Genomic DNA, 21,985 nt, shown 5'->3' with positions numbered 1-21,985 from the left:
TGATTTATTAAATTCTTCATTTCTAATATTTCATTCATTTTGAGTTCTCTCTTTTTTTTTTTTTTTGATAGGGGTGGAGAACAATTTATTTTAAGGCACATTCTAAAGAAATCACCCCAACCTCAAAATTAAAAACAGATAATTTCTCTTAAAAAATAAACTTGATTCATCTCCCGGGTCCCACCTGAGCGTCTCAGTAAAGCTCTTTCATTGAGCCCTCTAACTGCAAAGTAGCCGTTTCCCCACAACCCACTGTACCCACGGAGCTGGTCAGCAGGGCTGGCTGCAACAAAGAGCTCTCTTGGGTATCTGGCTGGCATTATGGGGTGAGGTGAGCTGCTTCAGGTTTGCAGGAGCTGATAGTTCCTGTCTTGCTCTTGTGAATACTTCCAGAAAAGCCAGAAACTGGTGAGGATTCCTGGAAGGTTGGGCACTGTGATGTAGGGATCTTGGAGTTGAAACCCATTGAGAGACCAGGAGGCAGAGGTAAGGAGGGTGGCAATTGTGAGTGAGAAGAAGAGTCGTTTTGTTGATTTAGTCTGAATGACCTGGCCAGGTCAGCCAGCGGTGAGAGGTGCATGCTGATGGTGGAGACGCTGCAGAAGAGGCCCAGCTGCGGAAGCCCAGCCTCGGGGTCAGGCACCAGGAGCCAGAAATAGGCATAGCCCAGGACAAGGAACCCCAGCAGGGATGCTTCTGAGGGCAGTAGTGCAGGTACACCAAGATATCCAGGGTCTGAAGCACGGCACCCATGGCGTTGACGAACATGAACGTCCCATCTCCCTTCAAGGTCCCGTAACTCAGCCAGCCATGTTGTTGACATCCGTGGTGAGAAAGGGCAGGAACTGGACGCTGTGCACTCTCCGAGTCATCTGCATGTGTGTGAGGTCCGAGAGGCCGGTCGGAAACACGCCAATGGTGAAGAGCACACAAGCTCCGGAGAGGAGCAAGTCGACCACACTGCCCACCTCCATCCCTCCCGAGTCGGATCCCCAGAGGTGTATCCTGGTGGGTAGGGGGTTTTGTTCAGTGCTCCAGGATGAGGGAAGTATCCAAGGTGACACTCAAGTAGGGCATAGTAGATCTCCTATTTTTCTTTTTCTTAATCAGAGGAGAGGATTTGATCAGCTTTCTTGGAGTAATCTTTCCCTCACCTCCTCTCCTCCAAGATGACCAATGTGATACCACAACAATGACCCATCCCAGGCAATCAAGGAGCCCCAAGCATGTGGAGCTGCCCACAGCGACTGCCCAGAGACCTACCTATACTGTGCACCCTCCCTCACATCCACAGTGTTTTCACAGTCCCAGCACTCAAGGCTCCCACTGTCATGGGGCGCCAAGTATCCACTCTGCCCTGCCAATCTATCCCATCCACAGAAAGGCAGAGGTGCTCTACAGAGCCAGCCACCTGTGGGTATTCTACCCAGGCAGCCTAAGCCTCAGAGTGTGTAATGTTCTGGGAGGCTGGGGGCACCTCACAGTTCTATGTGAGCACCCAGCTCCCTGTCCATCCTTCCAGCCAGACTCAGGCATACCCTGAGTGCTATGGGGTACATGTTTCTCCCACAGAAGTGTCCCACTCTCACATGGCATATGTCTACTTTGCTGAGGAGTCATTGCTAATTAGGAGGACCAATCCATTGCCCCAGGACTATGTGAGAATTTCACAAAGAGCTAACCTAACTAATAACATTGCTGTCTGCCTACTTGGCAAAGCTATGTTCTTGTAGCTAATGGGTGGTTGTCTTTGTGAAAAACAGAGAATAGGAAGATGGAGAGGATGTATAAGACCATGTGTCTCTAGTCTTATCCAGAGAAGAGTAATCTTTTAAGCTAGCACAAATGTGTACTTTCTCTGTTTACCTAGAATCAAAGTTAATATGACTTAAAATCATCCAGATCCCTTGACTCTGTCTCTATACCTGCACATAATAACCTTCTATGATTTGGGCATCCATGTAGAAGAGACTGAATAGTTAACCTAGTTATTCCAAACTTCTTGAGCGCTTGTTTTTTTTAATAATTTCTCACTATGAATAAGTCACTCATTTGATTAGCATGATTCTATTAAAAAGCCTTAAGAATCTGACTGATAACATTGAGATTGTATACCACAAAGGAAGTGACTCTGTCCAAAGGCAACTGGTGTATCTATTTAATGCATTTCTTCCAAGTTTAACATGGGTCAACAGGTATAGTCCACCCCAACACAGTTTTAGACTCAATATATTTATATATATATATATATATATATATATATATATATATATATATATATATAAAATCCCACAGACATAGATATTATGATGTGTCCATAATACTGACCTGAAGAAAAAGTCACCCTTACATTAGAGTCTGAAGGTAACTGTGATTTTTGTCAGGGTAAGAGCAGTCAACTGATTTCTTGATCATTAAGAGATGTTTTCCATGTCATAGTAATCACATAATATATTTATGAGTAGATGTACTTTTGGGATATTTTTATCTGTATATAATTAAAATCAGAACTCTTTTACTGTAAAAGATCTCAGGAGAACATATGATCTGTCTCCAACCCTGAAGCAGGTAAGGGATTCTAATAACAAATAGCTGGAATAACCCATAGGATCGTGTGGTTTAATATAATTTTTTGAAAGCATAATTTTTAGAGGCAGAGAGACAGAAGAGAGAAGGGAGAGAATTCTCATCCACCAGTTCAATCCCCAAAATCCCCACAACTCTCATAAGAGGCCAAATCCAGGAGCCATGAATTCAACCCAAGTCTCCCATATCACTGCTATTTCCTAGGGTGTGCATTAGCAAGAACCTCTAGTCAGGAGTCAAGGCTGGGTATCATAAGCAGGTAATCTGATATGGGAAGCAGGGGTATTTTTAAAATTTATTTATTTATTTGAAAGGCAGAGTGACAGAGAAGGAGAAGGAAAGAGAGAGAGAGAGATCTTCACCAAATTGTCAGTTCTGGGCTAGGCTGAAGCCATAAGGAAGGGTTTCCATCCAAGTCTACCAAATGGGTGGCAGGGGCCAAGTTACTTAGACCATCTTCTTCTGCCTTCCTAGGCACATTAGCAGGGACCAGAATTGGAAGCTGAGCCACCAGGACTCAAACTGGCACTCTGTTATGGGATACTGTGTCACAAGCAACAGTTTAACTGGCTATGATGATCTACAGAGGCAAGCCTCTTAACCAAGAGCTCCATCACTTGGCTGAACCCTTGCCACAATATCCTAGTTTTACAAGTAAGGAAGTCAAAATTCCCAGAAGTGACTTGTCTATTTAAGCACAATTAACTGGTAGCAAAATTGGTATTAGAATCTAGTTCTCCAATCATCTTGTTGAGTATCCTGTCCATTACTGCTGCCATAGTATTGCTGCCACACAATTTGCTTTTATTGATAAGCCCAGTGGGTACATGGGGAGCTATATGTTACTTTATTACTCTCAATAATATAATCTGTTTTTTAAAATATTTATTTATTTATTTGTTTATTTATTTATTTTGACAGGCAGAGTGGACAGTGAGAGAGAGACAGAGAGAAAGGTCTTCCTTTTTGCCATTGGTTCACCCTCCAATGGCCGCTGCGGTCGGCGCATCGTGCTGATCCGAAGCCAGGAGCCAGGTGCTTCTCCTGGTCTCCCATGGGGTGCAGGGCCCAAGCACTTGGGCCATCCTCCACTGCACTCCCGGGCCACAGCAGAGAGCTGGCCTGGAGGAGGGGCAACCGGGACAGAATCAGCGCCCCGACTGGGACTAGAACCCAGTGTGCCTGAGCGGCAAGGCAGAGGATTAGCCTATTGAGCCGCGGCGCCAGCCAAAATATTTATTTATTTGTTTATTTGAAAGGCAGAGTTATATATGGAGAGGAGAGACAGAGAAGTCCTCCATCCGCTGGTTCACTCCCCAGCTGGCCACATCAGCTGGAGATGTGCCCTCCCAAAGCCAGGAGCCAGGAGCTTCCTCCAGGTCTCCTGCATGGATGCAGGGGCCCAAGGACTTGGGCCATCTTCTACTGCTTTCCCAGGCCATAGCAGAGAGATGGATCGGAAGTGGAGCAGCCGAGGCTCAAACTGGTACCCACATGGGATACCGGCACTACAGGCTGCAGCTTTATCTGCTATGCCACAGAGCCAGCCCCAATAATATAATCTGAAAGTCAGTTATAGTATAGATTATATACACCAAATAAGTAAGATTAATAAAGGCACTTAAGAAAAAAATACCACTTTATGTTTGTCTTTATTTCAATCTTGCTTTCTATGTTGCTGTTGATTTCTTCATTTTCCTTTAATAAGCTCACTTGCTAACTCTGTCATTTGGACAAGTTGTTTCTGCCATGTCTGCTTTTATAAATTCTCTCACATATTTATTGCCCTATCGAGCAGAATTATTTGTCTCTTGATTCTTTTGTTTGTGTATGTAAGTTGTTGGGTTATTTTAATGACTTTGCCTTTCAGTAAGTTTGTTTGGTTTTATGTCAGCAGCATCTCTTTCCCAATTAAAACCTAAGTCACTCCAAGGTTCCTAAGACCATAAGATCAAACTTACTGATGACTCCAATTTTTAAGAGTCAATCTTCTATTATTCTGCTCAGAGTCTTAGCTCAGTAGCCAAGTCTTATTACAAAGAGAAAGCATAAAGTGGACATTACAATGGATATTGTCATGATAGTTTGTTATTATCCACTGAGAGAACTGCAAGTTTATAAGTTTGCTTAGAGTTCTACCATTACTAATCTGCCTGATATAAATAATGGACTTAGTTGGTACACAAATATCCAGTACATGGAAGACACAGCAAGTTATTCTACAAGAAATTGAAAATAAGATTATGCCTTGAGTGTTCAGTGATAAGGACAAAGATATAGGAAATCATTCTGAAGATGTAGAGTGATTTCCATGGTGGAAAAAATATTGTTATTGATGGTATTAACACATCTGAATAATGAATGAGTCAAAGCAAAAGGGATTTTTGAACTGTAAATGTACAAGAAAGGGAATGCCAAAAGACAGCAGTGCCTAGGAAGAGAGGAGAGGGATACCACAGTGAATGGGTGCCAAATGTGATAAGTAATATCCTGAGAACTTTGAAAATTCCCAAGTAGCATTGACTACTACCAACTCCATCACTTGTCAAAAGAATTATTTAATTTATTTGAAATAGTTACAGAGAGAGGTAGAGCCAGAGAGAGAGAGAGGGAAAGAGAGAGAGAGGAAGAGAAGAAGAGAGAGAGAAGTCTTCCATTCCACTGGTTCACTCCTCAAATGACCACAACGGCCAGAGCTGAACTGATCTGAAACTAGGAGCCTGGAGCTTCTTCCAGGTCTCCCAAGTGGGTGCAGGGCCCCAAGGACATGGGACATCTTCCACTGTTTTTCCAGGTCACAGCAGAGAGCTGGATTTGGAAGAGGAGCAGCCGGGACTGGAACCAGTGTCCATAAAGGATGCCAGCACTGCAGGCTGGGGCTTTAACCCACTGCACCACAGTGCTAGCCCCAAATTCCATCATTTTAAAATCCAACATAAAACGTAACTACTTCAAAAAGCTGTTGTAAAGTTTAAACAAGATACTGTATTAAAATGAGAACAAGACCACATGATCTGAATAATGGAATAATAGGTATACACATTCACTCCCTGTGTCAGCATTTTTCCATAATTCAGTTACATACCTAGGGTATGATTTTTTGCTATAAACTCATATAGTATTTACTTAATAATTGTCTTGAATACAGCTCATTTCTAACTAAAATAGATTAAGGTAAAAATGAAAGAATTATGATTGCTTTAGGTGTAAAATCCATGTTGCTCTTTATAAATGGAATATTGTTGTAAAGTTAAATATAAAATTTGTCACCTCCAGTTTAGCTAGGGATCATCTTCACTCTGATGAAAAGAAAATATTTTAGAACCTTCCTTTGCTACCCAAGGAGGGGCTCTTGTATCAAATCAATATCACCTGGCAGCTGGTTAGAACTGTAGAACTTCAGCCCACCTCAAATCTACTGAATTGGAATGCACATTCAAACAAAATCCTTAGGTAACTGCACAAGCAGTATTCCAAAAGTCTTTCTTGTCCCTAGGATTTACCATGTCCACATTAACTCCTTTGGAATACTCCATCAGTTTTGACTTCCTTTTATATACATTCCTCGTTCAGTCTTTTTGCTTTATGTGCATTGAAATATTACCTTTGTAATTTAAAGACAGAGTGACTTAAATCCTAACCTGAACCACTTATGTATACCATATGGATTTTATCTCATAAAAGTATGCTGCATGTTACAAGTAAGGTGCACATTAGATTTAAGAAAACAGGCTGAGGTGCCTTGCTTCTGTGTCCTGTTCGCCATGCCTCTCACCATTTATAGGTCCTTGGGGTCAGCTAGAAATAGTCAAGATCGGAAGAATCTATAATTGCTAAGAAGCATCTCTTATATTCCCAGGCTATTCCTATGCCAGAAATAGCTCCACAAGCTTTTTGTAGTTGATGAACTCCTTTTATATTTACTCCTTTATTATGGTTCTTTGCTCCTCAAGCAACCTCAACTGGTAATTTCTGTGGGTAATAATGTATTAGTTATGCTACTTGCATGGCCAGAATATACTCATATAAATTTCTGTAAGTTAATAAAATGGGCATCCAGGTTTCTAAGGTAAGCTCTGGGAACCTGGTTAACATGCACCTAAAGTCTTAGACATACTCAATTGTTGCCAAATCACATTTTCAAGCCTGTAATGCTGCAGGTTTCACCATGGACCGTGGTAAATGAACAAGCAAAATACTATCTGGTAAAACCTGCTCTAGGAAGATTGACAGCCAATCTCTCCTGGTGACTGCCTGACCTTAAGTGTGCTTTTCTTACAAATATAAACACCAAACAGAGCTGGTTTTGAGATATTCCTACTGAAAATAATAAATAATTCATCAGCTCAGAGCCTCACATAGAAGTATTAACCTTCTTAAATTTTCATTGCCTAGTCAACCCTAAGGTGCTCTGAGGCTTCAGCTCACCAAGGAGACTCAGATCATCCTAAAAACGAATACCACCTCATCTCAGTTTAGACCACTTATTGATATAGAGCTTCATTACTACCTGATTCCTAAACAAGGTTCCTTTATTGAGTAACAAATTCTTGGGGTTGGCAGATCTTAGAAATCCATCTGGTCTGCACTGTGATAGACACTGAAGAATGTAAATAGTAGAAAAAGACTTTGAAGTCAAGAATCAGAGAACCTTAAGACCATGGGCCCAAGGGATGACACAATCCATTGGAAAACTGAGGTCTAGAGAGATGAAAAGATGGTTAAGGTCATGCAGTAGTTAATTAAGTAGCTGCTGTGGAATGACAATCGAGCCTGATAATAGCACTTCTACTGTAGTACATTCTTCATCACAGAAGTACTTGGGACTGATTGCTGTTAAACAAAACAGAGTGATAAAGAAACAAAGCAAGGAAAAGCAATATAAAAGGATAAGATGGGGCCGGTGGTGTGGTGCAGTAGGTTAATCCTCCGCCTGCAGTGCTGGCATTCCATGCGGATACTGGTTCTATTCCTGGTTGCTCCATTTCTGATCCAGCTCTCTGCTATGGCCTGGGAAAACAGTAGAAGATGGCCCAAGTCTTTGGGACCCTTGAACCCACATGGGAGACCTTGAAGCAGCTCCCAGCTCCTGGCTTTGGATGGGCACAGCTCTGGCCATTGCGGCCATTTGGGGAGTGAACCAGTACATGGAAGACCTCGCTCTCTGTCTCCTCACTGTCTGTAATTCTACCTCTCAAAAAATAAATAAATAAATAAATAAATAAAATCTTTTAAGAAAAAAAAAAAAAGGATAAGATTTCTGTATTTAGTTTTCCCTGAGAAAATTTTTAGAGGTTGCTCACTTTGATAGATAATGTATTCCTTCAGCAATGCTCACTGCCCCTTTTTTTCTTTCTTAGCTTCATGTGGTTGAGCTGAAGGCTTTGGGACTTTAACACTGTAGCACGGAACTATTTCCTAATCACCATTCTGCATTCCTCCTCCATTTATCAAATAGCTCCACTGTGTATTGTCTGCCTTGAGACTGACTGCACCCTTTATCAGCATTCAACCTTGCTTACCACTTACTTTTCCTGTGTCTGACTGTACCATACAGTTGTTTCTTAGAGCCTTATTGGTGGTGCCTGTGTTTCCTCTACCATGACATCTTTGGTGGAGAGTAACTGGGGGCTCAGAAGAGAGGAGAGCAAATAAATAGGAAATAAACTTTAGGTTTCACATCAAAATTGGAATTTTTTATAGGATTTTTGTGTTGATAGGAATCATTATTTCTGCTCAGTTTAAAAATCAGACCTAAAATCAGAAAGAGCTTTGCAAGTCTTAGATGCATTGATTTTAAAAACCTAAACCCAGTTTCCACTGGGCATAGACTAACTTAAATTCATCTCCATATAAGTGATTGCAAAAGCTAAAAGAAAAATTAAATGCTATAGAGGAATTTAAATCTTCTTCCTCAAAGGATTCTTTGCCTTGAGTTCTGTTTCTAAATATTACAGTCTTCAGTTCAACTCAGGAATTCCCAACCTATTACATTTAGCTTCTCCAACCTCAGATGACTCTCAAAAGAGCTCTGTGGCCCAAAAAGCCATCTCTCAGAATGGTTGCTGTTCTACAAAACTCTTAATTTATACTTCATCAACTAGAAATGATGATTTAGCTTTTTCCAAAATGACAGACATTTTTGGGTTTGGGGGAAAATGCAATCACTGAGTTATCTACCGTAAAGCCCTAACAAAACTCCAGTGGTTAGTGCCACTTAATACATTAATGAGAACCACATCTGGAATATTGCACATGGAATATTGCACATTGTCATCATCGTCCTGGAAGAGAGATCTAATGGTACTGGATACAATTTAAAGAATGACAAGGAAGCCGGCGCCGCGGCTCACTAGGCTAATCCTCCGCCTTGCGGCGCTGGCACACCAGGTTCTAGACCCGGTTGGGGCGCCGGATTCTATCCCGGTTGCCCCTCTTCCAGGCCAGCTCTCTGCTGTGGCCAGGGAGTACAGTGGAGGATGGCCCAAGTGCTTGGGCCCTGCACCCCATGGGAGACCAAGATAAACACCTGGCTCCTGCCATAGGATCAGCGCGGTGTGCTGGCCGCAGCGCGCCAGCCGCGGCGGCCATTGGAGGGTGAACCAACGGCAAAGGAAGACCTTTCTCTCTGTCTCTCTCACTGTCCACTCTGCCTGTCCAAAAAAAAAAAAAAAAAAAAAGAATGACAAGGAAAAATGACTAAGGAGAAGGGGAAAAGGGCAGATTGAAAATAACGTTGCTATGATTTGCATGAACTTGGTCATCCCCCAAAGGTCCATATGTTAAAGACTTGCTCTCCCAAGTGGTGCCATAAGGAAGTGGTGGAATCATTAGAAGGTGAGTGTAGTGAGAGGCCATTGGCCGTTGTGTTATGTCTTTGAAAAATAATTCTCATGAGAAGGTTGGTTATAAAAGCTCTAGTCACACCCAGCCACTCTTTCTGCTTCTTGGTTTGTGGTGTGATTGCCCTTCACATACTTTATGTCATTTCATCTGCCACCAATGGGATCACCTGACCTTAGACTTGAACTTTCAACATTGTAAGCTAAATAAGTTTTTCTTTTCATAAATTTAGTTTCTCAAAAGATATTTCATTGTAATTTTGAAAAACTGACTAGTATAAAAATAGAACAAAAATAAACCAATAATTTTGCTTTGAGAAATAAACTAGGTATACTTAAAGTCAAAAAACATTATGATGAACATACATAGCACAACTGCTCATTGGATCAACCGTATTATGTATCTGTTCAGAGTAGGCTGTATGCTGAATATTGTGGAGGAACCAGATGAGTAAAACATGTCACAGTGTGAATGGAATGGGAGAGGGTGTGGGAGATGGGAGGGATGTGGGTGGGAGGGAAGTTATGGGGCGGGGGAGAAGCCACTGTAATCCATAAGCTGTACTTTGGAAATTTATATTTATTAAATAAAAGTTTAAAAAAATAAAAAACATGTCACAGAACTATTTGAATATTAGCGTGTTTAAATTTAGAAAATGAACTCAGGCCGGCGCCATGGCTCACTAGGCTAATCCTCCGCCTTGCGGCGCTGGCACACCGGGTTCTAGTCCCGGTCGGGGAGCCGGATTCTGTCCCGGTTGCCCCTCTTCCAGACCAGCTCTCTGCTGTGGCCAGGGAAGGCAGTGGAGGATGGCCCAAGTGCTTGGGCCCTGCACCCCATGGGAGACCAGGAGAAGCACCTAGCTCCTGCCATCGGATCAGCAGGGTGCGCCGGCCGCAGCGCGCCAACTGCGACGGCCATTGGAGGGTGAACCAATGGTAAAAGGAAGACCTTTCTCTCTGTCTCTCTCTCACTGTCCACTCTGCCTGTCAAAAAAAAAAAAGAAAGAAAATGAACTCAGATATCAGCAATATAAGCAGAACATGGCACATGTGTAAGAGATGGGAAGATAAAGAATGAGTATTTCAGAGGAAGGACAATACTAATTAAAAGGATCAGAGAATGCAAAATGCATAAATTTGCATCTCAAAGGATGAACACTATTGGACATGCACAAATTAAGGCAAGGGCATAGGGTATGGAGGAAGGACAGCAAAGATACGGCACCACTGTATTAATTAAGTTAAAAGTTGCAGGTACAATAGATGAATCTCCAAATCTCTTTGTTTTAACATAATAGAAGTTCAATTCTTGCTCCCACAAATCGCAAAATGGACATTCCCATTCAGTCAGTGATTACCTGAAAAGTGCTGATTGAAAAAGCATGTTTTGCCATCTTTTGGATCTCCCATCTTTAATATAACTAAAGTCACTGTGCTGGTACATGAAGCTGATAAATTAGAAAGGGCAATGAAGGAAATGTTTAGGGACTTTTGTAGGCCAGGTCTGGAAGTACTATAAATCACTTCTGCCTATATCCTGTTTTCTAGAAGTTAGTCACGTGCCCACACCCAACTGCAAGGGATGCTGGAAGTGTGCTCTTGTGAGAAGAGAAAATTATGAACCAGGTAAAGAGAAAATGGGCCTGATGAATGAATAGTCAGATGTTTTAGTCCATTTTCTGTTACTGTAACAGAACAACTAAGTCTGGGCAATTTGTAAATTAAACAGGCTTATTTACTGACAATTCAGGTGGCTATGTATGCCTAAGACTGGACAGCTGTATTTTCTGCTTCTGGTGATGGTCTTGTGCTATTTCAAGCAGAATGGAAAAGTGGGAGAGAAATTAGGCATGTGAACAGAGAGACAAAACATGAAGGGTAATACTGTCATGGAAACTAATCAAGCCCTGTAAGTAGAACTCATTCCTGAGAGATGGCATTAATATATTGCTTTGGGGATTAGATTTCAACATATGAATTGTTTTTTTTTTTTAAGATTTATTGCATTTATTTTGAAAGGTAGTGTGATAGAGAGGGAGAAACAGAGAGAAAGAGATCTTCCATTCACTGGTTCACTCCCCAAGAGGCCACAATAGTCAGGGTTGGGCCGGGCTGAAGCCAGGAGCCCAGACCTCCATCTGGGTCTCTGACGTAGGTGGCAGGGCCCCAAGTACTTGGATCATCTTCCACTGCTTTCTCAGGCACATTAGATTGGAGCTGGATTGAAAGGGGAGCAGCTGAGAATCAGCACTCCGTCGTGAGATGCAGGCTCACACACAGTGGCTTAACCTATTGCACCACAATGCTGTCTAGAACATAGGAATTTTGAATGGACTTAAAAACCCGGTCCATAGCACGGCCGCTCTACTATAAATCTTCCATATATGGCTTCCCATCCTCTTTTACTCTCTGTAAATATCCTTCCCTTGCCCAGTTCACCAAGCCGCTCTTTTCTGCCCACTGCCATCTCCACTACATCCATGACTTACTCAAAAGCTCTCACATTGTGTCTGATTCCATGTACTCTTCATGAATAAGTTATTGTCTTTGCTAGAGGGCCTATAGATGCATGTGACTAACTGACCAACTGATATGGCTTAAATGCTCCAGGATTATTATCTAATACTAATATTATTTCACCTCTGAGCAACATAGCTTCTCAGTTGAGTCAGATTCAAAGGTTCAACAGATGATGTTAGGACTCAGTGAGGGTTTCTCTGAGATCCTCTGGTTTTCCCTCACTGTCACTGAAGATGTGGGGGCATTTTCAAATACCCTGATTTCACAAGATGCCATCTAAAGGGAAAAGACAAGAGGCATTTTTGCTCCACAATTGTACCCCTTCATTTATTCCTGTTTGTTTATCAGAGATAGGGTAACCTCCTCCTTTATTTCTCACTGACCAGGATATAGCCACATGATCACCTACAAACTAGAATCAAAAGGGAGTGAGAGCTCCGAGCTACTGGTTCACTTCCCTAGCGACTACAATGTCAAGTTGGAACCAGGACTGACAATGCAAGGGCAAGGAGCCAAGAACACTACCTAGATCTCCTACGTGGAGGGCAGGAACCCAACCAATTGAGCTAGCAGAGCTGCTAGCCACAATCTGCATTAGCAGAAAGCTAAATTCAGGGTTCAGAGCTGAGAATCCAACCCAAGCACTCTGAAACAGGAGGCAGGCATCTTAACCTATAGGATAAATGCTCTCTTGATTTATATTTGTATTTATATTTATATAAACTGCTAGATTTTATTTATTTAAATAAAAGAATACAATTCAAACAGTTATTATCAAGGAAATGGTTATTCATCTAAATTTTTTAATTGAAAATGAAAAAAAAAAAACCTTGGTTTTAAATTGGACATTGCATAGAAAATTAATCAATTTTTAAAAAATGTCATGTAGGATCTCTGTCCTTAATGTGCTGTACATTGTGATTTAATACTATAACTAGTACTCCAACAGTATTTTTCACTTTGTGTTGCTATGTGGGTGCAAACTGATGAAATCTTTACTTAATATGTACTAAACTTATCTTCTATATATAAAGAGAATTGAAAATGAATCTTGATGTGAATGGAAGGGGAGAGGGAGCGGGAAAGGGGAGGGTTGTGGGTGGGAGGGAAGTTATGGGGGGGGGGAGCCATTGTAATCCATAAGCTGTACTTTGGAAATTTATATTCATTAAATAAAAGTTTTAAAAAAATAAAAAAAAGGGAGTGAGAGTATCATTATTTTGATTGCATTATACCTATCATAGTTTATATCTCATAATTTGGAAAATATCCATATTCTCTGAGTTTGGGGCTACAGCAAACATTGTTAAAGGATAATTGTGTTTTAAAAAACTTAATAAGGTTCTCATACAGATGTAAAAAGAACATTTGTGAAAGATTTTATTTTATATATTAATTAAGACAACCAAAAAGTCACAAACAGTTTGAAAGAGTATCCAAAGATCAAACAAATGTATAATGTCATCATGGTTAACGAAATGAATTTAATGTATTTAAAACTATCTTCTTCCATTGTGGGATGAGAAAGTCTGTTGAATGTAATTTATTTGCACAAGCCAGAAACATTTTTTTTATTATTAGTTTTCTACATGATAACTTCTATCTCTATAGGAATTTAAAATAACAATGAAACTCCTAAAGGCACACAGTTTTCAACTAAAGATACTTCACAATCTTCCAGTCTGCTTAAATCCTTTTCAATGTTTTCCTTACAACAAAAGCAAAATCATATTTTCTTACTAAGGAATACAAGAGAAATGGCAGTAATATAGACAACCCATAATATCTGCCACTTGCACTATTGGCAACTAGGAAATAAACGTATTCTAATTTGCAAAGAAACTTTCACATCTCTCCATAAGGATCACTTTAGAAATTCATAGTAAACCAAGAGGTTTGATTGGAGTGGAAAAAGCTTGGTGATTTGTTCTACAATTAAGCCTGAGCCTGTGGTGGGGAAGGGAGATCAATCTGGAATCTTCTCTCCTGAGGATTGTACATAAGGCATTGTAGCCAGAGATATTTCTGCCTCAGAGGACCAGACGATGAGGGACTCCCTGTTGGAAGTTGAAAATTTTAATTTTTTAATATAATGACCAATCTCTCTTGTCAATCCTACCCCCTTCCTTGGCTATTTCTGCATTGAGTACAAATTGAATTCTAAGGGAATTATACCAGTGATCACATACTATTCATTTCAGTCTGTTGACAGGCAATTTTTCTGTAGTACCCTGCTGGGGGATTTGATAGTGAGAGGAGGTGGTGTGAACATATGATATCTGGTATTCTTACAGCTTTTGTGCTCAATCTGGTGTTTATGTGCTGCTTTATTCCTATGTCTTATACAGTTTGGGAGATTATATTTTTGTACCTTAATTAGTTTCAAAATTAATCAATTTTTCCTTAAAGTTCTAAACCACACAGAGTGTGCTTGCCAGCACTGCTTGTGGCTCAGCAAGCCTGTCATGTGAAATGAGTCTAGGTGGGCTTTTGCTAAAGGCTACGTTTCACACATATACTTCTGATTTTGTCTGTGAGTAAATTGCTGCTTGATAAAGAATTGCTCAGGTTTTAGATAAATAAAAATTAGTTTGTGTACTTATAACCGCCTACAGGCTGAGTGACTATTTCCAAAGTGAAGTCCAGTTCTATCTTTGAAAGCATTTCTTTCTCTAGGCCAGTGGCTCTCAAACTTGAGTGTGCATCATAACACCATGTGGGGCTTGTCAAGTGTCCCTATCACCAGAGCTTCTGATTGTGTATATCTGGACAGGCCCAAGAACTGGCGTTTCTAGCAAGTTCCCAGCTGGTGACGCTGCTGCTGGTTTCAGGTGCAGAGTTTGAGAACCACTGCTCTCGGGCTTGTGCCTTCACATCTGTAAAGATTCTCTCTGTCCAGGAGGCAGCATAAGTCTACAAATGAGAGAAAAAGCAACTGATTTTATGATTACCAGGGAGTATATCTTGTCCCATGGAGGAAGCCTCTTTGTCCTTCCATGATCTTTATTCAATGAATAGATTGATAAGAATAATCCAAAATGACAAATGATTAACAATGACCACATTTAAATCACTCTAGAGTTTCTAGTCAAGGATGCATGACAGAAAGAAAAGAAGGAATCTCAACTGGAGACCAAGAGACCCGTAAGTCTGCATCCTATCCTTACTGTGTGCTGTTTGTGTTGTTTTGGCCTGCAACTGTTTCTATAACTTTCACTCATAGACAAAAATTGACTGCTAAGGTCCCCTTCAGCCTCAATTTTCCATGAATTTCATCTTAATCAAAGCTTCTAAGGGTGTCCCAGGCTCATCTGCTGGTGTTGACATCTAGAGCAAAGGAATACAGCAGGAAGCGGCCACAGTACTCACCCGGGCCCATGGCTATGGTTTTGCCAACCTCGATGTCAGAGAGTGAATAGAAGAGCCAAGCAGAGTTTCAAGGGATTCATGACTGCATGACCTGGGTAGGATTAATCTGATTAGCAGGGTATTAACCTTGTCTCTTGACAGAGATGCCTTGAAGTTGCTAATGATCTCCAACTGCCAGACACTGTTTTATATGCTGTCACAACAATGCCCTAAACATTATTTCAGCATCAAAGTTCTTCAATTGAAGGATAACTGCCATTTCCATATTTTGAGTGAAAACCCCAGGGTTTTCCTTGGAGGTATTCCATCTGAGTAAATAGCAAAACTGCCTTCACTTAACAGCAGGCATCTGAGAGGGTCCCTGGATGAAGTAGGAATGTGTTGGTTTTCTCCTCGGAGTCAGCATTCTAGGCAACGCTAGTGCGAGCACAGAGACCACTGAAGTGGGACATGCTTCTTCATACCTGCATATGTGTCTCCTTTACAGGATGAGGCCCTTGAGTAAGGGCTGCATTTCTTCCAGCTTCACCCCATCATTTGGTTTGTTTGTGAACACAGTCCATCCCCATTTGATCTTACAAAATAACATGATCACAGATTTGTTAAACACTTGTGCCACTCGGGGCTGGCATGGCACAGTGGCACCAGTTTCCCATATCAAAGTGCCAGTTCCAAGTCCTAGCTGCTCCACTTCCCATTGAGCTTCCTGCTAATGAGCCTGGGAAGCAGCAAATCATGGCCTGAGTACTTGAACCCTGCCATGCATGTGGGAGACCTGGTTGGAGTTCTGGCTTCAGCTTGGCACAGGCCTGGCTCTTGTAGCCATTTGGAGAGTGAATCAGCAGATGGAAGATTCTCTTTCCTGCCCTCTCTGTCTCTGTGTCTCTCTCTCCCACCCCCTCCTCTCCATCTCCCTCTCCTTCTCCCTCTCCCCCTCTTCTCTCTGCATTTCGAATAAATAAATAAATATGTTTAAAAAATTTCTACTTTTCTCTGCCTCTTCCCTCCTTTATTGGTCTTTCTAGAAAAATCTGATACAGACGAGGAGGTCTATAAAAGTTTTCTGAGTGGATAAACTTATGAATGGCTGAATGCTGGTTTGTGAGTCAAGGCAACAAGGCAATTATGATGACTATTTTGCTGGTTTACTTGTTTTTCACAGAAAACTCTCCAGAATCAATACAGTTATTAATAAATGAATAAACAAATGATTTTTGATGAAAGCAAATAGTTATAATGGCAGCTCAGAAATGCCGTTGCTTTGGTAAACAACCACTGAATAAACAGATGTAGAATTTCTTTTAAAGAAGTTTAGTGAAAACAGGGTTAGTCTGTGGTATATAAAACTAACATCTACATTTTTCAGTCTTGATAAATTTTCAAGGCATACTAAAGGTAACTATGCAATAAAAAAATTAAGTAAACAGCATCCCCCAGTCTTACCTTCCTGAGTTATATACATCTTTATTTCTTTTTATTGCTTAAATAATTATATTTGTAACAAAAATGATAATAGTAGCTGATTTGGCAGTAAAACCCAACCCCTCTGCAAGCTTTTTCCCTTTATTTAATACTTAATGGCAATCTGAGAGGCAGTTAGTATAATTAACTTCAGAAAGACTGAATAACTTACCAAGGGCATATAGCTGGTAATGGGTAGAGGCAGGATTTATGGCAAGGTAATCTGATCCAGTGCCAGGCTCCTCATCTCTATACTGTTCCAGAGGCAATGATTATCATGAGCCTGTTTAGAAATAGCTCGTAGGAGGCTGAATAATGGTTGCCTAAAGATGCCCACATCCTCACTCCTGAAATCTGTGAATGATACTTACCTGGCAAAGGTACTTTGAAGTGGGGATTGATAAGGCTCTTGAGATGGGAGTATAGCCTTGGATTTTTCAGGTGTGCTTCATGCAGTCACTTGGGTCTTTGTAAGTGGAAGGCATGGGGGTAAGAATAAGAGAAATCCACGCGATAATGAAGGCAGCAATGAGATTGGGCACCAACATTGAAATTATAGTAATATCAATAAGAAGGAAAATATAGGGAAATGGATTTTTCCAGGAGTTCCCAGAAGAAATATTGCTCAGGGCCTTTTTTAAAAATTTTTATTTAAGTTATACAAGTTTCATGTATTTCATATATACAGATTTAGGGACATAGTGACATTACCCTCCCACCATCCCTCCTGCCCATGCTCCAACCCTTCTTCCTCCTCCCTCTAGCATTCCTACTCTTACTTTTACAAAGATCTATTTTCAGTTTACTTAATGATCATATAGTTAACCCTAAACTGAGTTAAATATTTCAACAATTAATATGAAGAGAAAAAAAAGAAAAAAATATTATTCCTCAACAGAAGAGACAAGGGCTGTAAGCAACCATCCAATCTCAAAATGTCTATTTCACTCAAATACATGACATTTCAGGTACTCTATTAGTTACCTCAGAGCAGGGAAAACATGATATCTGTCTTTTAGGGACTGGCTTATTTCACTAATATAATGGTTTCCAGTTGCTTCCATTTTGTTACAAAAGACAGGATTTCATTTTTTTTATATATATATATATAGCTGGGTAGTACTCCATAGTGTATATATACCATAATTTCTTTACCCATTCAACAGTTGATGGACATCTTGGTTGATTATCTTCACTATTATGAACTATGCTGTAATGAACATGGAGGGAGATAACTCTTTCACATGCTGATTTCATTTGATTTAGGTAAATTCCCAGGAGTGGTATAGCCGGATCTTATGATAGGTCTGTATTTAGATTTCTGAAGTATCTTCATGCCATCTTCAACAGTGGCTGTACCAGTTCACATTTCCACCAACAGTGGATTAGGGTATCTTTTTCCCCAAATCCTTATTGGCATTTGTTGTTTATTGGTTTCTGTATGTGCACCATTCTAACTGGAGTGAGGTGAAACCTCTTTTTGGTTTTGATTTGCATTTCCCTGATGGCTAGTGGTCCTGAGCATTTTCTTAAGTATCAGTTGGCCATTTGAATTTCTTCTTTTGAAAAATACCTGTTCAGATCATTTGCCCATTTCTTAAATGGATTGTTTGTTTTGTTGTTGTGGAGTTTCTTGAGTTGTTTATGAATTCCAGATGTTAACTCTTTATCAGTTGCATAGCTCACAAATATCTCCCATTCTGTAGATTGTTTCTTCACTTTGCTAAGTGTTTCTTTTGCAGTGTGGAAGCTTCTCGGATTGATATAATCCAGTTCATCAATTTTGGATTTGTTTGCCTGTGCTTTTGAGGTCTTTTCCAAGAAGCCTTTCCCTATCCCAATCTTTTGTAGAATTTCTCCAATATTCTCTAGTAATTCAATGGTATTGGATTATAGATTTATGTCTCTGATCCATTTTGAGTGGGTTTTTGTGTAAGATGTTAGGTATGGGTCTAGTTTCAAACTTCTGAACATGGATATCCAGTTTCACCAGCACCATTTGTTAAAGAGACTGTCCTTAATGCAAGGATTGATTTCAGTTGCTTTGTCAAAGATAAGTTGAGGACTGGTGCTGTGGCGCAGCAGGTAAAGCCACCACCTGCAATGCTGGAATCTCATATCCAGACTCTGCTATGTCCTGGGAAAGCAGTAGAAGATAGCCCAAGAGCTTGGGCTGCTGCACCCATGTGGGAAACCTGGAAAAAGCTCCTGGCTTCAACTCGGCCCAGCTCCAGCCCAGCTCTAGCCATTGTAGCCATCTGTGAACCACTGGATAGAAGACCTCTCTCCCTCTTTCTCTCCCTCCTCGCCTCCCTCCTTCCTCCCACCCCCCTCCCGCCTCTGTGTCTCTGTAACTCTGCCTTTCAAATAAATAAATAAATAAATCTTTTTAAAAAGTTCATTCGGTTGTAGATGTATAGATTGATTTTGGGAGTTTCTATTCCATTCCATTTGTCTATACATCTGTTTTTGTGCCAGTACCTGTCTATTTTGAATATAACTGCTCTGCAGCATGTCTTGAAACCTGGTATTGTGAGGCTTATGGCTTGGTTTTGTTGTATGAGATTGCTTTAGCTATTCAGGATCTCTTTTGCTTTCATATGAATTTTAGCATCATTTTTTCTAGATCTGCAAACTGTGTCATTGGTATTTTGATTGCGATCACATTGAATTTGTAAATTGCTTTTGGTAGTATGGACATTTTGATATGTTGATTATTCCAATCCATGAACATTGAAGATTTTTCCATTTTTAAATGTCTTCTTCTATTTCTTTCTTTAGTGTTTTGTAATTTTCATCATAGAGGTCTTTGACATCCTTGGTTAAATTTATTCCAAGGTATTTAATTTTTTTGGAGCTATTGTGAATGGGACTTTCCTAAAAGTTCTTCCTCAGCCATGCCATTGTCTGTGTATACAAAGACTATTGATTTTTCTGTGTTGATTTTTTTTATCCTGCCACTTTACAAAACTCTTTTATGAGTTCCAATAGCCTCTCAGTGTAGTCTTTTGGATCCCCTATACATAGGATCATGTCATCTGCAAATAGGGATAGTTTGATTTCCTCCTTTCCATTTTGTATCCCTTTGATTTCTTTTTATTCCCTAATGGTTCTGGCTAAACTTTCTATGACTATATTAAATAGCAATAGTGAGAGTGGGCATCCTTGTCTGATTCGGGGTCTTAGGGTGGAATGCTTCCAACTCTTCCCTGTTTAATGGGATGCTGGCCATGGGTTTGTCATACAATGCCTTGATTGTGTTAAGGAATGTTCCTTCTATACCCGTTTGCTAAAGGTTTTCATCATGAAAGAGTGTGTATTTTATAAAATTCTTTCTCTGCATATATTGAGATAACAACATGGTTTTTGTTCTTTAGTTTGTTAATGTGATGCATCACACTGATTGATTTGCAAATGTTGTACCATCCCTGTATACCAGTGATAAATATCACTTGATGTGGGTGAATGGTCTTTCTGATGTGTTATTGGATTTGATTAGCTAATATTTTATTGAGGATTTTTGCATCTATTTTCATCTGGGATATTGGTCTATAGTTCTCTTTCTCTGTTGTATATTTTTCTGGCTAAGGAATTAAGGTGATGCAGGCTTCATAGAAGGAGATTGGGAGGATTCCCTCCATTTTGATTATTTTGAATAGCTTGGAAGAATTTTAGTTAGTTCTTTGAACGTCTGGTAGAATTCAGCAGTGAAGCCATTCTGTCCTGGGCTTTTCTTTGTTGGAAGAGCCTTTATTACTGATTCTATTTCCTTCTTGGTTATTGGTCTGTTTAGGTTTTCTATGTCTTCATGACTCAATTTTGGTAGATTGCATGTGTCTAGGAATCTATCCGTTTCTTCTAGGTTTCCCAAATTGTTGCCATACAGCTGTTCTTAATTCCTGACGATTCGTTTTATTTCCTAAATGTGAGCAGGGCGAGCATGTGCAGCTGCTCCCTGTGATTGCACCTTTGCATGGACCACTGAGTCCCCACAGTGTCAACACACAAGGCTCCCACAGTGGCTGGGTACAGAGGTTTCTGTGTGCCCTGCCAGCCTGCCCAATCAACAGAGAGGCAGATATTTCCTGAGACAGTTCTGCCTAGGTATCTTGATCCTGGGAGGCTCTGGGTGCCTCACCAGCCTATGTGGTTGCCCAGCCATCCCCAGCTAGACTCAAAGTCAGTGGGTACTTTGGATTGTGCCATCTGTTAGAATCGCTGGATCACACGGTACACAGAAGCCCCTGTCCGAATGTTGCTCTGCCACTGCTGCCAATACTGTGCTGTGACGGTGGTGGTGGCATCTTGTCTCATCCAGTTGCTGTGCTCACACGCAAAGTCTTGTGCGGCTACTGCCCAAACCCACAATGGTGCCTGCCCTTTCTCCTCCAGGCATCAAGTGCTGTTGCATGGAAGTTGGAGCTAGACAAATATGCTCCCTCTGCTTCCACTTGGTATGCAGGCAACCATTAGCAACCACTAGCCCTAAGGGCTCCAGTCTGGACTCATGCCACACGTTCCCTCTGGTTATATCAGCACAGGTTGCTGTAGTCCAGTCTCACCTCCGTCTCCAAGCTGCCACCAGCTCTGGCTCTCGGGTGCTGCTTTCATGTGCTGCACCCCCATTCGTGCCGTGCATCTGCACTCTCCACATAGGTCCACTCCTCCTCCTGTTGTAGGATCTCCAGTGAGCTTTTCCCTCCAATCCTCCCCTGAAAATGTGCTTCCTATACCCCTTTCTTTCACTGCTTACCCCTAGGCTAGCACGTCATGTCACTCCCTAATCAGGCCTCCAGAACTGTAATGTAATAAGTTTGTGGGTTTTTTTTAACCCTCTAAATGGTTATTTATTACAGGTACTTATTTTTGTTAATTTTTTCACAGCAGCAATAGGGAGCAACTACACAGCTGATGTCACCTGAAGATGGTTCCACTCTGCCTTAGGTACAAAGATGCTAGCAAAAAGGCCCCAAGTCTGTCATTGCTGCCTCACAGACCTTACGATACAGAGAAAGACCCTGTAGGTTCTGCAGCTCCTCAGAATTGCCTGCTGCTTTATTTATCAGTACATAAATACATGCCATTTCAGAAAGGAGTTGCCATTCCCCAGCATTTTCACAGCAATCAAAATAGCAAACAGACTGGAAATTGCCATAATAGTGCTTATTCTTGTCCTCACTTTGACTTATAAAATGACATGTTCA

At 40.9% G+C, this 21,985-nt stretch overlaps 1 pseudogene; it reads right to left on the bottom strand.

Moving 5' to 3' along the window:
• Positions 1–341: 341 nt before the first annotated feature.
• On the bottom strand, positions 342–974 carry LOC133771296 (sugar transporter SWEET1-like; annotated as a pseudogene).
• Positions 975–21,985: the final 21,011 nt, after the last annotated feature.

This window comes from Lepus europaeus, chromosome 12, assembly GCF_033115175.1.
Source record: "Lepus europaeus isolate LE1 chromosome 12, mLepTim1.pri, whole genome shotgun sequence".
Lineage (NCBI taxonomy): Eukaryota > Metazoa > Chordata > Mammalia > Lagomorpha > Leporidae > Lepus > Lepus europaeus.
This window is presented reverse-complemented; position numbering and strand designations above follow the sequence as displayed.